Here is a 21,786-nt window from a genome sequence, read left to right on the forward strand (position 1 = left end):
ACTTTCACAGACACAAAATTGTCTACCACTTTTAAATTCTTTTTAATTCTTTAAGGAGTTTTGTTTTTATTTTCAGCAAGTAGAATATGTGCTCTTTGGCACTGTTCTTACTATTCTTTCTTCTTTGGCATTGTTTGTACTTGCAATATCATGTATTCAGTAAGTAAAGAAGATAGAAAAAAAAAACCAACAGAATGGAGGAGAACCAAAGACAAATCCCAATATATTCCAGATATAATGAGCAAATATACTTTATAGGGTGGGGTAGCATGGGGAGGAAAGTTTTGAGGTTAGATGGGAAAAATGTATTAATCCCACAATGAGGATCAAGTAACATAAACATCCTTTCCCCTCCATTGAACTAAGATGATTAAACACCTGAAAAGAAAGCAAGGTTCCTTTGGGAGGCCGAGGCGGCAGGCGGATCACGAGGTCAGAAGTTCGAGACCAGCCTGGCCAACATGGTGAAACCCCGACTCCACTAAAAATACAAAAATTAGCCTGGTGTGGTGGTGCGCACCTGTAATCCCAGCTACTCGGGAGGCTGAGGCAGGAGAATCACTTGAATCTGGGAGGTGAGGGGTGCAGTGAGCTGAGATCGTGCCATTGCACTCCAGCCTGGGCAACTACATCTCAAAAATAAAAAATAAAAAAATAAATAAATAAATAAAGCAAGGTTCTTTGGCAGCACATGGATGGTGGCTGTCACCAGTTCAGGTTAACCTTCTTAACCATCTCCTATGAAAAAACTCTCAGAGAGGAATAAGGTATCCCAGTGGGGAATATGTGGCCACCATATTTCTATGGTTAAGACTAATTATCTTGATTTCTTAAAATCATTAAAAATATTTGTAATCTTTTGAATGAGATTTTTCTCAGGAAAATGGTTTGAATTATTAGGTATTTCATGTCAACATATCTTGGTTTTTAGTTATTCCTAAACTAACTTCATCTTAAACTTGTGGTTTAGAAATGATATGCTTTTATAAAAAAATTACATAATTTTCTGCAATAAATTATTATAAGTCAAAAAAGATCCCTTCCTCTACTACATTCTCCTCCAAGTTTGGCGCTGCTAGTTTAGATAAAAGAGAAAAAATGTTTGTACTAGAGCTCAGAAGATGGATTGTGTCAACCATTTAAAAATCAGGATCTTTCTTCTAATAACTACAAAATTATGCTAGTCACTATTATTGGTTTGGGCAAAACTATAAGAATGAGAAAATGCTCATAATTTTTGCAAACAGAAGGATCTTTTTAGAAGATTCCTTACCTGGCCAAAACTTGATTAAAGAGTATTATTGAAGTAAAATACAGATCTGGAGGAAAAAAATACTCTGGCAATATTAATCACTGTTTTTATACGCACTCACAGTTCCTTTCTTCTATCCTTCATTTATTTGTTTTATAACTTAAATATGTCCAGAAATATGACATTATGTACAATTGATACTGGCCCCTATGAGTATAAAGAACAGTTTAGCTGTATCACTGGCCTTATTGAATAGAGTTTTAAGGCAGAGTTTCTGATCACAGTGATTTCAGTGGCTGCAGTAGCAGTGCTATGAGGAGGAAAAGCTAGACTTTTAGAGATAATTTACCTTAGTGTTTTTTTTTTTTTTTAATTTTAGAGAAAATGAGCTCCAAGTATACACTGAGGTTGTGGAAATGTAGCCTCTCACCTTTTCCAGAATTCTCCTAATCAGATTGTGCACACCAGTTGTCTCCTGGTTGGCTCATCAGAGGTCAATATTAGTGTTTTATTTGGACTGCTAATCTCATCTCTCTTTAGAATGGTAACCTGAAAATCTATTACTTGTAGGCAGCTCAAGACCACAAACATTTTTGTTTCAATACTGCTGATAACCTAATGTTTCACCAAACAATAGGGTTTGTGGTTTTTCTCTCAGAGCCTTTGCTAGGTTGATACAGGATGTTTTCCTTCCGGTTTGGTAAGCATCCTTGATGCTTTAGTTGGCGTTTGGTTAGGACTCTTATTACTTCTCATCATCTGACTGGCTTCCATGTCCCACACACATGAGTTAGAGATGTCTGCTTCTTTTATTGACCTTTCAGAAGAAAGTTCTCTTTGAATTTTAAGCCTTTTCTGATATTTAAGGTAGTGTCCATTTGCAAACTACTGATTGTGACACCATGGAAGATGGATTCAGTAAATGTGTAGCAAATGAATTGAATTGCTTTCCAAGCTCTCTTGCCAGAACTTGGATTTCCCTTAGCAGGGTGTGTCTAGCTTATCAAAGAGTTAGGTATTTTTAATCAGAGTCTCCTCATTTCCCCACCATTATTAAAGTATGTTTAACATTTGTGAGAGCATTATAGTACTTAAGTTACAGAGAACATAGAGTTAATATTGCTGTTCTTAGACTCATTTAAACACTAAAGGCTATGTCATTGTAATATTATAAATGAGCGGTGTGTGTGTATTTGGGTGTGTGTATATATATATATATATATATAGGACTTTGAAATGAGCATCTTACTGCTCATTCAGTAAATATATATATTTATATATATATATATTTATACATATTACATATATATATATATAAAAATATATATCAGGCTCATTTCAAAGTCCTAGTTTTACAAAGCTAAATCATTGCCTTTAATGTTAAGGAATTTTAGTGTTATTGGGGAGACTAACGTGAGAAAAAAAAATAGGATGCAGTGTGATGTGTGGTTTAGTAGAATTATAGGCATGATATCAAGAGATAACAGAAGAGATCTCAGAAAAATTTTCATGGATAGATAATGTTAAAACTGTGTCTTCTGATGACAACAGAAAGGGAGAAGATGGAGAATGGGTCTGGAAATGGAGAAGGGGGATCTAGGCAGAGAAAGGAGCAGGGACAAGGACAAATGCACAGATGCATTATAAATGACTTTGTAGAAGCACGCATATTTCTCATTACTAGAGTAAAGGGTCTCTGCAGAAGAAGGTAGGGAATGAGGCTACATGGGGAAGTGGGAGACCAGACTGGAGGATGTTAAGTGAGTGCCGATGCTGACAAAGCTGAATGAGGACTTCCAGCCCAGCAGGGGAGATAGATATGTCCCCACTAGCTACAGTTCTGTAAGTAAGATTTGTGCAATTGCAGGTGAAGATGAATGCTGAAGGGCACAGAGGTTGAGAGCTTCCCTAGGGTGGTAGTTAGGGCACTCAATGAAAAAATTGTTTTTTGTTTGTTGAATCTGCAGTTTTATGATTTTTCTCTGTCATACTGTTGTGCCTTAGAAATGGCAGCCTTAGTTTCCTCATTGGTGAACAGCCCTGACACACATATTGAAAACCTGGAGATAGTAATAGCACTTCAGGTGCCCTGGATGCCTTCTGCTTCCTGCTCAAACACATATTTAGTTGTGACCAAGGGTTGGTGAATCTAGATCAGAAATACCTTCTTTGTCTTTATAACTATTGCCTTTGAGGCTTTCATCTCCACTGGGTATATTTTAAGAGCTCCTAAGTAAACTCCCTGGGTCCAAAGTAAATCGGACAAAAATCTCCTTTTTTATAGGAAGTCTGGCTTAAGGGTGAAATTGTGTGACAGAATGAGATGACTAATGATTTAAAATTTAGTCTATTGACATTCAACTTTTGAGAGCACATCTTTTTTATATGAAGTTTTTCATATTCTTCAAATTGTTCCTTTAGGTGCCTCTGACTTCTGAGCAACGAATACAACTTTTTTTGTTTCTCATTTAAATCAGATTTACTACCTGGTTTGCCTAGTTCATTTCCCATTCCTATTTATTCCTTTTGAATACATTTCAATTTTCCCATTATAACTTAAACTTTTCCGTAAGACAGTTATTAGGATATTTACTTTAAAGCTGTTGGTTCAAGTGAAACAGAGAGAAAGACTTATCTTTATTCTCTGTCCACTATGTGTGCCTGACATTACTTTGCTACAGCCTTTATCTTTATCATAATTATGTTTGAAAGCATCTTGAATTGGGAACTTTGGGCTAATTTAAGTTTAAAACTCCCATCTGTGGGAAGTAGAGATTTTGTATAAAATATAAACATTTAGTGCTGTAAGTAACAACTTATGTTTTTGGTCAGAAGAAGATGTAGTTCATTAGGCTTTGTTAAAATAGGTTAAAAGTATATTTTAGCTTTTAGGGCAGAATACATAAACCAGTTTGTTCATGTGGAGGTAAAAAATTAGATTTGAAATCTAATAATAAAAATGAACATATGTAATTTTGTTTTCCCCATATTTAAGGGAGAGCTTTTCATATTTTAAAAGTAAGACTACAGTCTTACTTTTTAAGACTCTATGCCTTAGAAGCGTTAGTAGTACTTTACACATGGTACCTTAGAACTATTTTAATTTTTAGTAATCTTAGAAATAAAACCAGAAAATATATTGTGGGCTATTTCAGGTTAAAAATAAAGTATTATTTGAGATAAAAATGTGCCTTTGAGAAAATACGTTAAAAACTTAAATCTATGTTGGATTTGATTTAAACTTGAACAGCACACACCAAGCATTAAAGCACTTTTCGATGCAACTAAACTAATAATGGGAGTGAAAGTAGTTGCTTTTGATATCAATAGCACTGCTAACTTAACTCTGAGTTACTTAGTAGCATGAATTAAAATGCTGACTCTGAAATGAAATTTTGCAAAAATGTTCCTTTACAGTCAGAGATACCTTTTCCATATGTACTGAGGCTTTGTTCCTTGTGAGCTATAGTAGGAAGATACAGTTAGTACACATGGTGAAAACTGCATGCCTGAACTTTTAGCTTGTGTTTCTATTAATAGCAAAATCAGGCAGAGGATGGTTAGCAGACATTAAATTGGATGGTTGATTTCCATTTTTCTAGTTTCATAGCCCAGATATAACTTGATCAAAAATTAGCTTCAGTACTTGCATATTCAATGCATAAGTGTGGTACAGCTTTATTTGAAATACACCATTAAGTTGAAAAAGGATCCTGTGAATTAATTTCTTATTTTGTAGTCATCCCTTTCTGTAAATATATATTAGAGCAGTAAGACATTTTCAAAGGCTGATAAATTCTATATCTATCACACTTTTTAAACCCTTTGACCAGTAGGTGCCTATGTGTAACAACACATATAGATTCTCATCACAAAAAATAGTTATAATAATTAAATATTAAAGACAAATATCCACCAAGAAAGAATTTGATAATTATGGAATATTTACATTATGAAAGGTATACATAACCATAACTTAATTTTTGAAATGTTTAGTGAAATGGGATAAAGATAAAAATGTAATTGATAAAAGCAGTGCATACAAACTAGGTAATGTTTTTTAAACAATAGTCTGAATTAAATAAAAAAAAGGCAAGATAGCAATCTTCATGCTTTTAAGATTCACATATTTCCTTTTTCATTATATCCTTATGTTTCCAAAAATAAGCATGCATATATATATATATATACACACGCACACACACACACACACACATATATATACTATGATTTAATAGTTATGTTATTGGGTATTTATCCAAAAGAAATGAAAATATCCACAAAAAGACTTATAGAAGAATTTTATAACACCATTATTTATAATAGCTGCAAAGTGGAAAAGAAAAATCCAAATGTCTGTCAACATGTAAATACATAAACAGATTTTGGTATATTCGTAATATAGAATATTACTCAGCAAAAAAGAAATGAACTATCGATGTATGCAAAAATAAGAATAGGGATCTCTAAAACATGTTGAACAAAGGGACATAGAGTACATACTCTATGATTTTGTTTATATGGAATTATGGAATAGGCACAACTAAGCTATAATGATAAAAACCAGAACACTGGTGGCCTCTAGGGAGCAACGGACTGGAAGGAGATATAGTAAGATTCTCTGTGTTGATGGAAATGTTTCAAATTTTGATTTGAATATAATTACATAGAGGTATACATTTATCAAAACTCATTGAACAGCTTAGTTAAATCTGTGCATTTTTTTCTATGTAAATTATACCTCTATTAGAACAGTCTCATCCAGTTAAAATATACAAGTAATAGTTTTAGGACACAATTAACATAATTTCACTGCCCCCAAAACTATCAGGATTTTACTATCTATATCGAGAATTAAGTGCTAGCTTTCTAAAACACAACTTCTTTATTTGTTGGAGTATTTTGGCTGGAAAATATTTCTTCCCAGCAGGAAAAGAATATTCAGTTTTACTGTATTTGTATTAGTTATGTTAATTCAGTATTCAGAGATATTTTCAGTAGTTAAGAATTTGGGGGGCTGGGCACAGTGACTCATGTCAGTAATCCCAACACTTTGAAAGGCTGAGGTGAGAGAATCAGTGGAGTCCAGTAGTCCTAGACCAGCCTAGGCAACATAGCGAGACTTCGTCTCCACAAATAATAAAAATATTAGCCGTGCATGGTAGCACATGCCTGTGGTCCCAGTTTCTTGGGAGTCTGAGGTGGGAGAATTCCTTGAGCTGGGGCAGTTGAGGCTGTGGTGAGCCATGATTGCACTACTGCACTCCAGCCTGGGTGACAGAATGAGACCCCATCTCAAAATTAAAAAAAAAAATTATTTGGGTCGGAGGAAGAGAAACCATTTCTGCAAAGATATAAACTTCGCTTAGGTCAAGAGTAAGATTCCACCTCACCTTTCTTTAGCCTCTACATACATTCAAAAGTTTGGGTTATTCTACCTTTGCCTGAAGGCTCTTTTCCTTGAGAGCTTCTTTCCCCCATTTAATTAAAAACTAATGCAAAACCCAGCATATCCTTTTTCATAATATATTGGATTTTGCTTTTTAACTAGGACCTTGTGCAAGACTTACTGATATTTTTGGCTTGTCACCATAATAAAAAGTAAAGATAAAACATGGGTGACTCAGGAAAACTCACGTCATGTATGCTTGTCTGTTTACTTGTTTTAATGTGACAGAGTGGTTTATCATCTATTTACTATAAAGTGATTTGTCCTCATTTCACAAATGCCTGCTCTTGGTGAAAAACTCCACAAATCTTTATAAATTTCATTTCCCAGCAAATATAAAGCATGAAGCAGAAAGTACATTTCAATCAAACTCTTGAAAATACTGACCTAGAGGAGCTCAGCACCTGGTGAATGGCCTCTGAGGGTGTTATTTGTTCTGCCCTGGTTACTGACTTGAGAGGTTACATGAGTGAGTAGTGAGTTGAAAGCATCAGTCAAGACAGTCTCATTTCTGAAGAAGCACCTGCTATATCTGTACCCCTTATAAATGTCACTAATTTTTTTTTTTTTGCCTATGAAGACTGTAATGAGAATGGGGCTATTGATTGAAGCAAACTCATAGGACCCATAATCATCAGCTGTTAATATTAAGGTCCCAGATGGCTTGCGGGTTATACAAAAACATCTCATGAAAGTGAGAATGTGTCCTTATTGGATGGATAATTTGAAGAAGTATGATATATAATTCAGTAAATACAAAGGGTGAAAAGTATGATTTTGAACTTTAGTACGCATTACAAAAAGGTGAGGCTCAATCTTTACATCTTAAAATCTGATCTCATTCCTTAGTTTTATACATTTAAATTAAAGCTGATTTAGCAGATATTTTGCTATACAGGACCTGTGTTAACAGTTACACAGCCAAGTGCCACAAAACAACATTTAGGTCATTGACAGTCCACATATATGACAATGGTCTCATAAGATTAGTCATGCATTGCTTAACAACAAAGTTATGTTCTAAGAAATGCATCATTAGGTGATTTTGTCACTGTGCAAACATCATAGAGTGTATTTACACAAACCTAAATGGTATAGCCTCCTACGCAGATGGTATAGCCTATTGCTTCTAGGCTATAAACCTGTTTAACAGGTACTGAATACTGTAGGGAATTGTAACATAATGGTAAGTATTTGCATATCCGAATATGTCTGGGAAAGGTACAATAAAAATGCAGAATTATAATATTATGGGCCCACTATCATATATTTGGTCTGTCATTGACTGAAATGTTGTTATGAGGTGCATGGCTGTATAATGGAGCTGCCCTATACAGGTGTACCATATTATATCTTTTATACCCCTGTATTTTTATTGCTGGCTGATTATGAGAGCTTCTCATAGACCTCTATGTAGCAATCCAAGCTCTTCTTCAACCTAAGCTGCTTTTTCCTGTCTTCAGTGTGTTAATACCACTACTTCTCTTCTCTCCAGACTTCTTTGAGATCTAATTCATTGCTAAATATGAGAGCATCTCTTGTCTGACTGTATTTTTTTGAACGTCCTTTATTCTAATGTAGACCTTATTGCCTCTTGCCTCAGCTTCTGTAAAACAGAAAAACTGATTTTGTTGCCTTCTGTCTTCCTCTGCAATCTAGCAATTAAGCACTTGCCTATAAACATTTCTTTAAGTGTAATTTGCACAGGAAATTACACTTAAAGCTCTTAGGAGAGCTTTCAGTTGCTGATGTCAGCATGGCCTTTATTGATTGGCATTGAAGTTCCTTCGCTATGTATCCTCAACCAATATTTTCTAAGCTATTTCCACTATTTCCTTACACATAATCTAAGAAATAAACAAGTTGAAAACATTTTTTCCTCTGACATTCCACAAACTTCCCTACCTCCGCACCATTTATTCAACCTAAAACTCCATTCTCCGTCATTGCTACCTAATAAAGTGCTTTGCCATCTCGTGATCTGTCTCAAATGCCTCTTCATGTAGGCAGCATTTAAAATAAGGATAGAAAGATAGGTAGCTTTTTGGTCTTAATTATCAGGTATGTGTGTACCCAGGTGACCACCTGTTGGATAGCATTTTAATGGTGGAAATGGAGCAGCAAAGTATTTTCTAAATCTCCAGTTTTACTCCATCTGTCATTTGGAATTCTGTAACAATTCATACTTATTCTATGTCTTATTGCCGTATTGTGTTTTATGATTATTAACATGTTTCTATTTTTCCCTTATTATTAGTGCCTACAGGTAGGGAATATATCTTCTTTATTTTTGTATTCTGCCCAAAACTAAGAAAGTATAGGTACTGCAATAGGAATGAAGTAAAGCCCATTATTAGAAGGGAGACATTTGTAATTAAGGCAACGCATCCACTCTTCAGTTTGATGTGAAGGGCAAAGAAACTATGTTGTAAACAAATAGAACGAGGCACAATCATGCATTTTAGTTACATTGGGAGCATATTTACTTGGATTATTTAGAATGCTACAAATCCTCGTAGCTCATTCTGCATTTCAGTCATTTTGTCTCTTGCTGTATACCTAAAAAGTACATAGGATTTAAGAAAACCTTCCCAAGCAGTTGGTAACATAAGAACTTTGGACTTACAGACAATATGTCTAAAAGGCCATGAAGTTTACTTCTTCCTGTCTTTTCTTGACCCAACAATCCCCTGTGGTAGGTTTGTGCTCCAGCATAGCCCTCCACTGTAATCACCTTCCTCCTGGTTCCCAAAGGAGAGAAGTGCTAGAGCTTCCACCAAGCTCCACCTTCCTATTCTTTACATCTCCCATGAGGCCTGTAGCTTAGCAGAATCTTGGGCTGAGGCTCCACGGTATTAACTGGATTTAGGATTAATTTTGTTTTAGCTGTGTTATGAGTTGGCCTGGGATTTTAACTGAATTTTATAATGTTATTTCCATGGGAAAAAGAATTCTAAAATCCAAACAACCAATTTGGAGCTTATTTTTTGCAATATAATGAATTGTATGTTTTGGATTTTTGACATTTTAAGACCAAATATTTCTACATTTATTGTATCTGTGCCCTGTTCTTTAAAATCAAAATACCCGTAACCATAGCTGTATTCAATGAATTATTTAGAAACATGATATAGTTTTAAACTTTTACTAATTTATCTGATATGCTTCTCATTTAAGTGAATATTTGTAGATTTTTTTAAAAAAGGAGTTATCTTATGATTAGTGGATTTATTATACTAAAATTAAATGTAGGTGTTTGATTTTTAAAAATAGTCTCTGCTGTAATCATCCAGAAAGATAATGTACTTTTGATTAATTACTAAGAGAATTACCTAAGAATATAATTTAGTAGCAAATGCTTCACACATGAAGATATTCATTTAAAACTATGTAAGGTAGAAAAAAAAAAACCCAACCTAAAATCTCAATAATACAGAATAATTTTATGAATTATGGCAAAATGACTATAATTATAATGTAGAAATACAGGTAGGTTTAGTATAATAAAATATTAATACTAAATACTATGTTTGCAAAATATGCATGCCTGTAAAAAACTAGTAGATAGTATGCAAATATTAACATAGGGATAAGAGAGTTAATAATAGTTTTATTTTTTTCCAAATATGTTTTCAAAATAATTCAACTTCACTTTAAACACGTTGTTTCTGGAACAATTCATGTACACAGATTTAAAGTGGGATACATCAAAACAAATTCAAAACTTTGTTTCTCTGCATGTCCTCCCAGCAAAAAAAAAAAAAAAAGATTTTTCTTAATAAGTGATATCTAGTTGTGTTTCCCTTTCCTTTCTGCAAAATTGTGAATTTTCAAAACTCCCATACAAAAAGAAATGGTAATGAAAAATTAACTAGAATTTTAGAAAGATAATTGGCATATCTCGCTGGACCTAATTATTTACAATATACAATAGTGATCATGAGTTTTCAGACTCTTGGCTTTTTTTTTTGGTTTCTTTGGTCTTGAATATGGTTCAAGATGAGTGTCACACTGAATACCAACTCCTTGTACAGAACAGAGTTTTGTTCTTATGTACCCCTTGACTATTCACTGTTCTTTTAAATTAATGGTGTGAGAACAAACTCATTCTATGAGACTGAGATCATCTGTTATCAAAACTCCCTTATTAGGTGGAGACAGATAAATCATGGCTGAAGTGATCACAGAAGCATCTGTGGAAAGAGTCATGCAGTTATGTTAAGTGAGGGTTAAGGGTGTGTGTATGTGTGTGGAGGGGTGTGAGTGATTAGCTGGCTCTGAACCCTTTTTGTAGAGTTGTGGGATTTATATTTGCATACATTTGCTTTTTATTTGAAAATCTTTTTACTTTAAGAATCCTTTTTAGATTAGTTGATGCAGATCATTCTTTCAGAAACTGATGGCATCCAGAAAACGTTTAGTACATGATTTAATGATTTAGTACCAAATCATGGGTATTGTGAAAGTACCCAAGATAATTTCTCATCTTGGTCTGATTATGAAAGACTAGTATCCCATCTTGCTCCAGTACTTTGTTTGGGTATGTATGCTTTATTAATTAAGTTGTTTTTAGATGTAATGCAGTTGTCAATGGGGTAATATGACTTTTCTAAAAAGTTTTAATTTTTAAAGCCTCATAAAATAAAGAATGAGGCAAATGAACCATAGATTTAACTTAATGATAGGCAAAAATATAAAAAGAGGAATTCATTAAAAAAAAAAAAAGTCTTTGGGGACTAGGAGGAACTGGAAGTACCATAACAGCAACTTTCTGTGTAAACTGGAAAATCTTCTCATTCAAACTCAACACATGGAGTTCACCGTTTATATTAGGAAATGTTCGGAACACAGTGTGAAAATCAGCTATAGCAAGAAACAGATTTTAATTAATACAGACATAGAGTAAACCTCTGAGGCTGAACATTGTTATTCAATTCAGTTGGAAGATAAGCTACTAGATATTTATAGGAAATGTGTATTATCATTTCCCTAATTGTGTAGCAGCAGAAGTCTTCTACCTGCACCTGATGGCTTCTTACCCGTCGTCATTCCATTTCCCTTTCTCTGCAAGAGTATTATATAACCAATCTTTATTCATCCTATTTGGGAAGTCAGTTATTTCTATAAAGGGTAAGCTCTTTATCAGTTTTTTCACTGAATTCCCTTCCATTTACTCCTCCACTTTTTTACAAATCTTTTGAGTTAAAATATGCCTCCATGACTCATTGTAATGATCAGTAATCATAAACTAGTGTTAACATTTAATTTTCTTGAAAGAAAACAAGAATCCTACATGTTGAGATTAAATCAAATTTGTTCAAAATCTCAATAATGTTACTTTATTTTGCATATTGTTTCTTGGTGTATAATTTTTTTTTTCAGTTACTTCATCAGATTCTTACAATTTCTCCCTCCTTCCCAAAAGGCAAAAGAATTATTTTTCCTATGTTACAGATAAGGAGACCAAAGTTAGGAATACTTAAGTGCCAGCCCTATGGGAAAACAGAAACAAAACAGAACGCAGTTCTTCAGACTCTTAGTCCTTAGTCATTGTTTTTTCCATTATGTTGGAGGTAAACCTCCAAAGGGCCCACCAATATCAAGCAAAGGCTATGGAGGTTTACACCTCCTTACATGCTTATCCTTCTGTTTTGTTTTGTTTTTTTGAGACAAGGTCTTGCTGTGTTGTCCAGGCTGAAGTGCAATGGCATGATTTCAGCTCACTGCAACCTCTGCCCCCTGGACTCGAGCCCTCCTCCCACCTCAGCCTCCTGAGTAGCTGGGACTATAGGCACACATCTCCATGCCTGGCTAATTTTTGTGTATTTTGTAGAGATGATGTTTCACTGTGTTGCCCAGGCTGGTCTTGATCTCATGAGCTCAAGTGATCTTCCCACCTTGGCCTCCCAAAGTTCTGGAATTACAGGCATGAGCCACTGGACTGACCTGCTTATCCTTTTCTGATTACATTTCTTTCATCTTGATAGCCAGGAGTCAGGTTGTGTTTTTTAAATCTAATTACAGTTCAGTAATTGTACTCAACAAAATTTCTTCTATTATGTTTCAATTATAAGTATTGCCAGAGAGTTTTATACCAGTGGTTTTTCAAGTGAAGTCTAGTCTTGGAACCAACAGTAGAGTATCACCAGGGAATGCCATAGAAATGCAAATTCTTGGGCGTCATTACAGACCTACTGAGTCAGAAAGTCTGGGGTAGCCCTCATTGACTTGTGTTTGCCCAAGCTTTCCAGGTGATTTCGATGTTAGCTAAAATTGGACTGTTTTAAACTCTTAATCAATGAAATTGACATTGAGGTAAATTGTAGTTTAATTTTTGTCCTGAGCTACTTAAAAAGTCTGTCCAGCATTTATAATATTTTTCTTACTTATATCCACATCCCCACATTGGCTCCCTGAGATGGTTGTAGAGTATAATGGTTCAGTGTGTGGGCTCTGAAGATGAACTGTAAGTTGGAATACTGGTGTTATTATTTACACTTCATATGGGCCCTGGAAAAGTTACTTCTCTGTGAAATGCAGTCATGGTACTTCCTACCTTCTGAGGTCTTTGTGATAATTAAATAAGTAAAATGTTAGCTGTAGTTGTTATTATTTAGCACAGTTATTTGCACAATGAATCATAAAGTATTGTTTTGGAAAGTAATATTTTAAGTTTCAATCAAGGACTTTAAAAATGAACTTTTGGGGAGACAACCAATTTGGAAGAGTTTCTGGGGTAATATATAATCTTCATGGCTCATTAGCCATATTTTTTCTTTTCTGAGTGTTGTTTGCAATTTCATTTTAATAATTTATTAGTAACTAAAAGTAGCTATAAAGAAGACATTTATGCCAAAATATTTGAAGGTTATTTTCTTCATTTTTCTCTAATATTTTCACTTTTGAAAGGGAAGAAAATAACTGTATAAGCATCAGCCATCTTCTACAGCCTTTTGCATTTACTTTGTTACCTTACGAGATCATCACAGTCTTTACTAAAACAAAAATTGTCACAACGTGAATTTAATATAAACTAGCATTTCCTCCTTCCCTTAGTGAATAATCATTGTTTGTAGAAAAAGCTCCCATCCTTGAGTCATGTTTGTGATCAACACAAAGGGTAAATGAAAGGACCTTAGAGTGGTGAATAGGTATTCCTGCCCTGAGGGTTTCTTTTTCATTTAAACATTGATGTACAAATACTTCAGTAGCTAATGCATTCTTGGTTACTCCTTAAGATATCTTATTCTTCTCTAAGTTTTTCTAATTGCAGTGCAATGACAACAGTCACATATCTGCCACTTATCATAGGAAGGGAGTAGAAAAGGAGGAGGCTGGGAAGACAGCTGTGTAAAGGTGAGATACATGAGCACTGATGAACTTCACTCTCCACTGCAGCCCATATATATCCTGCAGCTGTGTGCTTCTTTATTTTAGTCTCTACTGGGCTCTGGCAAGGAAAACAACATGTTCTGCTGGAAGAAATTTTTCATTTGGCACTGCAATTTTTTTTAAAAGGGAGAGGTTAAGAATTAGGTGGTATTTGGTTTTCTGTTCCTGTGTTAGTTTACTAAGGATAATGGCCTCCAGCTCCATCCATGTCCCTCCAAAGGACATGATCTTGTTCTTTTTAATGGCTGCATTGGATCAGGAAAAATAACTAATGGGCTTAGTACCTGGGTGATGAAATAATCTGTACAACAAACCCCCGTGACCCAAATTTATCTGTGTAACAAACCTGCGCACGTACTCCTGAACTTAAAAGTTAAAACAAAAAATGTGGAAAAAATAATTAGTTGGTGAAAACATTTTTTTTCTTGATGTTATTCTCAGCCAAACAAGCTTATGCAAGCCGGAAAGATGTGGGAGTAAATATGACAATGCCATTCATTAATCATGAAAACCATATTAAGGAAAGGGCTTCCCCTCACCCTCAATGTAATATACTACGTCACCAGATCCATTTTTAGATTCAGAGATTTCTGTTCTCTTTTCAGAATCAAGAAACAGATGATGTATTACAGTTTTGCCTTTCCCTTCAGGAAAAGGAATAAAATATGCTTGAGAAGAAGATGGATTTGATTTACTATAACCTTATAGTATGGAATGCATTTAGTGGGCTGAAAGTTGCAAATATTTTATATGCCTTTTCCCCTGATTGTCATTAATTTGGGGTTTTGAGGAGGAGGAATTTACAACTTACTCTTTCCATTTTCAAAACCAGAGTATAAAAACATGCTGTTTCGACCTTGAAAAATCGATTTTCAATTTATTATACATCAGAGGAAATATAGCCAATATTTTTAGCGTATATAATTCTTTCCTATGTAAAAAAATTCAGAATTGTTTCTTTTAAAAAAAAGCTTTTTAAGCTTCATTTATATAACTGGACTTGGCGAACAATTTTTTCTGTGGGAACTCAGAAGCAAAACTTGCCTTTGCCTGAAGTCACCGACTGGGTCCCAGGGAAGCCAAAGCTCCTTTGGAGTTGAGGACAGACAAGGCTGTATGTGACATGGACATTCTATAGAATACAGCAGGGTAGAAAAGAGTTTAAAAAAAAAAAAAAAAACAACTATCAAACTAGTGTTTTTCAGTTGTCCTGGACTTTTTAGTGTTTCCCCACTAAGATCTAACCTTTGCCATCTGTATGCTTTTAGATCTGAGAAGATATACTGCCTCTTTTTTTTCACTGCCCCTCCCCCCTGAATCTTATGGCTCCTTTAAAGTGTGTAGTTCAAAGAAAAGCCACAGTGAAAAGAGCTGTGTCTTTTTAGGCCTAGTGAGACATATCCTGCAGCCCATGGGCTTTGTGTGAGGCTTTCTGTGATCTCATCTTGCAGAGTCAGAAATGAAAAGAGATTCTTCTGTTCTGTGTCTGTCGGTATAATCATCATGCTGTATGATGAAAATGCAGTGGGAACCCAGCAATGACATGACCCTCTGAAAAGGATACTTTAAAAAACTTTTTAGAAATGTTGTTAACTTGACCTCATTTTGCTTTCCTTGATGAAAATAGTCCTGAAATGCAGTGTTACTTACAGAATGTAGATCTAGATTGTTACTTTTTTAAAAGCAAAAATATTGATTACTATTGGCAGTGTTAGTGGAATAGAATAGTTAATGAAAACTATTGCCTTGTCTGTTGTTTTTTTTTGTAAATGCTCTTTTTTTTTTTAGTGTATTTGTGACTAAGTAGGAAAATATGTGTCACTGCTTGCCAGTACCCCCTCACTCCCCTCATTAACTAATCATTTTCATTCACAGCTTGTGGAATTTGGCATGTTTTCATGTTAACTTTTTTGTCTAGTCATTAGGCCATCTTTTAGTGAGATGCAAATAAATGTTATCTCAGAAAAGTTAACTGTATTTTTATTAATTCGGCACCATATTGGTATTTTGCAGTAATAACAGCTTTATAATGGGACAATTAAATAAAGATCATTAGGTTTTTAGAGTGATATACTGTTAAATCTAAAATACATATCATTGATACTTCAGAAAAAGAGAAACCATATATAAATATAGGAATGGCTCACAATTTTTCTTAAAGTAGATGGAATGGGATTTGAGGTCACAATATGGGTGGCCTCCCTTTTTCGATTACTGTAAAATAACTATACATATGTAGTATATTATTGGTTCTTTTAGTTGTGAAAGATTTGGATACTGAATGTTTGCAGCAGAGAGGCTGACTTACCACATAGTGATGAGTAGGTAGAAAGTCCTAGCATATTAGTGATACCTCTTCTAATTTAATTCACAAAGAAACTTAAGCATATTTAGGTATTAGATGTCTTTACATAGACATTGAACGTTTTTTATTTTTAATTATTAAAGTAAATTTTGTAAATTTCTGGCTTGAGACCTCAGTTGGCTCTCTGTTCTCCACTAAATTCGAATTTTTTAACTAGCATGTTTTTTTGTTTTTTTTTTTGTGAAGGAAGTCTGGGTTAAGCAGAGTTGACGTTCTGCTGGCTTAGATAATGAGCCACCTCATTCCAACGCAGTTTCTCTAGGAAATGATTTCCCTTTCTTATAAATCTTGCCATGGGGCTTGGATGTCATGTGGACATAAAACATTATTACTTACCATGCCGAAAATGATAGCTTTTGCAAGAGAGACACAATATAGTAGATTGTGTTTATCTTTTAGATATCTGTTGTTTATCTTTGGGATTTTAAGTTAGTGAGAATACCCTTCAGCCTTCATCCTCCCAAGCAACAAGTAAAGGACCATAATATGGGCTGAAGGATCGTGGCAGTAAGAACAAACCAGGAGGAGTTCTTGAATCTTCCAGGTAAGGGCTTCTGTCAGATGCCTGGAAAGTTAAGCACATGGAAGTGCTAGTGTGCAGTTTAGTTATCATCCTAGCCTAAGTACACTAGGAAATATACAGAGCATAAAAATAGCTTGGCAGTTACTGACTGAGAATTATTTGAACTGTTGCAAAAGCTAGAGTGGAGATAGTCACAGGTTTCCATTATTCAAATGGTGATAAGCGTGGAAAAGTATAATCCTGTCATGTGCCTTACATTTCAGAGCAAAGAGAATATATGATGCAAGTCTTGATTGAGATGGTATTAAATTATTTTCTTGCTTGAATTTGTCAGTCAGTGACTCAGTTTGATTTGTCAATCAAACTCCTCTAGGGGACAGAATGGGAGACCCAGATGGTTAGAAAAAGAGCACTGTCTGTATGATGACTCCTTTGTTTTAACTCATCACCAAGCATATTTGTTGGTTTTTCAGGGTTATATCCCCTCTGACCCATTGTACTATTTCCCTAAGAGTTTACACATAACATTAGGATCACAAGGTGTGGCAGACCTGGACTATCAGCTTGTTTTTCTTATTGATACTAGTGTGTGGTGTAGTGAAGACTGAATGTTGCAGTCAGGCAGACTGGAGATGTAATCTCACCTTCATCACTTAAAAAAGTTTTTTTTAGTAGATATGAGGTCTCACGGTGTTGCCCATGCTAGGCTCCAACTACTGGGCTCAAGCAATCCAACTACTGGGCTCAAGCAATCCTCTTGCCTTGGCCACCAAAAATGCTGGGATTACAGGCATGAGTCATCATGCCCGGCCACCTTCATCACTTTTGAGCTTCAAGTTCTGAGAATCTGGAAATATTACTTAGGGTTCTTATCTTTTCAAGATGGGATCAATAATACCTACTTCACACTCTGGTGAGGCTGAAACAATACAGTAGATATCCATGTTCCTGGTACATTGTAATTTATTATTATTGAGAGATGAAGAAATTGAATCACAGAGAAGTTAATGGATTTGTCCATCATCACATTAGCACTAAGTGGCAGGGAAGGACTTTAATTCTGGTCTTCTGTCTCTAATCCTATGGCTTGTCCACACTGTCATTGCTCTTAATTCAAATATATTTTGGTGAATAAAATCTTTTACCAGGGATGGTATGTGGTGTAAATTACCACTAATAAATGATATCAGATTTTTGTCTGAAGGAAGAAAGTGAGTTTTCCAACAAATGAATGGATATGGCATCTGTTCTATGATAGTTTCAAGATGTTTCTAAGGTTTACCCCAAGATATGAATGTTCAACTTGAAATTCTAGAAATATGATCATTAATGGAAATACAAAGTTCTTAGACAAAAGATGGAAGGAATAATTCAGGAAGGAAGCTAAGAAGAATAACATTTCACATAAAAAGCAGGGAATCAAAAACAGTGTTTGGCTAAAGGAAAAAGGTGGTAAAGAGAAGAGAAGGAAAAACAAAACTACTCCACATTGCCAGATATATTACACTTGTTAACACTAGGGAATCCAGGCTATCTATACCATCCTATGCCCCCTAAAACCATGAAGTGGATTTGCAAACATTAATAGATTGTAGGAGTGCTGTTACCTAACTCTCCACACATAGCAGAAGCCCAAGTGCCTGTAGAGTTAGAGCTGGGAGTTATGAGGAAAAGCTACAGGAAGTATGTCTTGGCCCAGAATAAGGAAGAACTTTCTGACAATAAGATGTGCCAACAGTGGAATGGCTTATTCCCCAAAGTAATGAGCTTCCTCTCACTGGAGAGTCAGGTAGCTGCTAGAAGATTGGCAGGGTTGCAATCAAGGGACTCTAGCATGAGGTCAGAGTTTGAATCAGGTGAACCTGAAGGTACCTTACAAAGATTTTGTGATTCTATGACTGTTTTGGTTACACCTTTTTTCTCTTTCCTACTCAGTTTTACTGTGTTTCATAAGTATCTTTTAATAAACAGAGGACAGTACTTAGGCTTATGAAATAAGATGAACTGTGACAATCCTTTTAAAACAGTAATCAAATGAAATTCAAGATAATATGTTAGAGGGAAATAAACAAAATATAAGATTTTTTGAAAGCCATATTGTTTAAAACCTGTGGGAGTGATTATAAATCTTAATAGAATGAATAAAGGTGACTGGCATTGGACACAAGCATGTCTAGAAAGAGTTTATTGTTGCATTTAGCAGCATTCTGACAGAGGAAAGAGCTTACACAGAGTGCAGTAGTAAGAAAGCAAAAGACGTGTTTAAAGAGCTACAGGCAAATATTCTTGTTTATTACAGGTGATTGGAGGATAATATTGAGAACCAAGAGATCAGAAATTGTGTTAAGTCATGGGGAAGCTTGAATTTCAGGTTTAGATGTTTGGTTTTGGTGGACACCTGATTTCTTTTGATGGTTTTGTTGTTTTTGAAATAGAGATGGACATGATGTCAACTTTTTATTACACAAATATTAATCTGGTAGTGGTGGGGAAGGAGTTTTTAAAAAGGAGAATTGGAAGGGAAGTAGAAAAAGTTAGGTGAGAAAATCGAAGGCCAGAATATAAATAGAGAATGAAAATGGAGAACAGGGGAGCACAAGAAAACCTTTTACAGTTATAAGTCGTGAGGATTCAGTTCCTGGGAGGACAGAGCTGCCTTTCATTGCAATGGAAATACATGGAGAGAAAAGCTTTGGAGGGCATCAGTGGGAAAGGAGGTTGTCTTGTCCACTGATGGCCCACACTGCAGAAGTGGTGCATGGAACACAGGTCAGGAGTTGAGATCCCGATTTGGGAGTTATTTACACAGAGGATGGATCTGCAATCATGAAGTCTGATGAAATTCTAATAGGAAAACCATAGGGGGTGGGGTGGGAGAGAAAAGAGATCTCTGAGCTGAACTATAGACAGCAGCAAAATTTAGGGAAAAAGAAGAAAAAAGTAATCAGAGAAGAAGGTGTTACAGACTACTTAATGATATAAGAAGAAAAACCAAGAGAATATTTCTTGGAATCTGAGAAAATAAAATTTCAAGAGAATGTAATCAGGGATCCTCTGGGAGCCCCTGTAGGTAAGAAGTAAGAAAAAAATGTGAGATGGAAGTTTCCATGGAGGATGTGAACCATCCCTTCAAGAGGTTTGGAACTGGGGTGGCCATATAGTTTTGTAAATGTGAAAGAACAAACAGTAAAATTACATTAGTCAAAGTTTTGCTTGTTACTCAAAGCAACTTTTTATGATCTCTTTTTTCCCCTTCTGCGTGATAGCAGTGCCTCCCTGTATGCAGGTCTGTGTGGAGGTCTTCCACACAGCAGGCGGCTCAGACTTCTGTCAAGGATAAAGGCTTTATGTGGGATAAATTTGTAATTTTGGATCAAACGCCAGTGGAAGACAGTAATTGTTGCTATTTTTCTTCCTTGGGGAGAAGTAGACAATCAGGGCATACTAACATGGAACTTTCAGTTCTCTCTGAAATACTGTTATGTGTGCAGTAACCTTGTTCTAAGATTGATTTTTGTTTAGTAATTCAGAAAGGGCAAATTCCCTGGTCACAATTAGTTTCATCATACATACAGATAACACCATAATCTTGGAGTACTTAAAGGTTTGCTTGTTTGTGGTTTGTTCTCTGGGGTTGTGTCTGGGGTTGAAAATAAATAACCACAGCCCTTGGTTCAAATAGCTTATCTGTTACATGGTAGCAGTTACAAAACATGCTACTGGTAATCAAATATAGCAATTCTACTAAAATAAATGTAACATCCACCATATGTATATTGAGGCATATTCTAAGGAACTGTGTACTATGTTAGCATTATATGTATTGTAGAACACATACATAGATATATGTACATAGGTAACACACACATGCATATTTATTACCTTCTTTTATGACACCCTCCTTAGAGGGGTGGTATTATTGTCACTATACAGATGAGCAAACTGAGTTTGTGAGAGATCTTATAAGTACTCAATCTCAGATGGATATAAGAACTGAGCTGAGAAATGGCCCTGGGGCAATCTGTTTTCGAACCTGATATTCTTTATCTCTGCGTCATGCTGTACTACCTAGGATATGGAGGTGTTACTGCCAAAGGACTTTGATATTGAGGTGTGCAAGTGAGAGAGCTAAAGTGTGGATGGTTTTGCATCAGCTGGGCAGACTGGCACCAGGTCTGCATCTACCAGGGCAGTGTCCCTTCCACCACTAGGTGCTTCAACAGGCGCAGTTTTTTCTCTTTTGGAATAAATTTCGCAGCTACTCCATCTAATTTTTACCTTTAAAACTTCTTGCCATTAGCATCCTTTAAAATAATATGCTGGCATTTTATTATACTGTTCTGTGTCTTCAAGCATTTCATGTAATCTGGTATTCTTTGTAAGTTTAGAAACTTACCAGAATTACCAGATAAAGCCTGCCACTAAGGGTGAACAAAGAGTTTCCACCTACTGGAAGCAGTCAAATAGCATCACCGTTTAAGGATAATTTTGTACTGTCTTTTGGAAGTTGTAATGGAAGCAAAATAGAATGTGTTTCAGTTTTAATCATATATGAACTGTTTTAATGAGTGCTGCACTGAGACTCAAGCAATGAAACCAAAAAAAACCAGAAAAATGGCAATGGCATGCATGTTGGGGGGAACCATATCTTTTTCCAGTAGTTCTTCCTTGTGAAGAGAGCTCAAGGCTTGCTTTACTCTTGGAGGGACTCAAGTGATTGGTTACTTATGGAAAGCAAAATTGGGAATTCTCAACCTGATTCCCCCCTCTTTTGTGGGGCAGCTGCCTACCCAAGGGAGGAGGCA

General features: G+C 35.4%; 1 protein-coding gene across 11 annotated transcripts in view; it reads left to right on the top strand.

The window, feature by feature from the left end:
• The window catches only part of ADGRG6 (adhesion G protein-coupled receptor G6), a 142,194-nt gene that overhangs the window by 13,848 nt on the left and 106,560 nt on the right, over window positions 1-21,786 (top strand). The window lies entirely within an intron of this gene.

The sequence above is a fragment of the Pongo pygmaeus genome, chromosome 5 (assembly GCF_028885625.2).
Source record: "Pongo pygmaeus isolate AG05252 chromosome 5, NHGRI_mPonPyg2-v2.0_pri, whole genome shotgun sequence".
Lineage (NCBI taxonomy): Eukaryota > Metazoa > Chordata > Mammalia > Primates > Hominidae > Pongo > Pongo pygmaeus.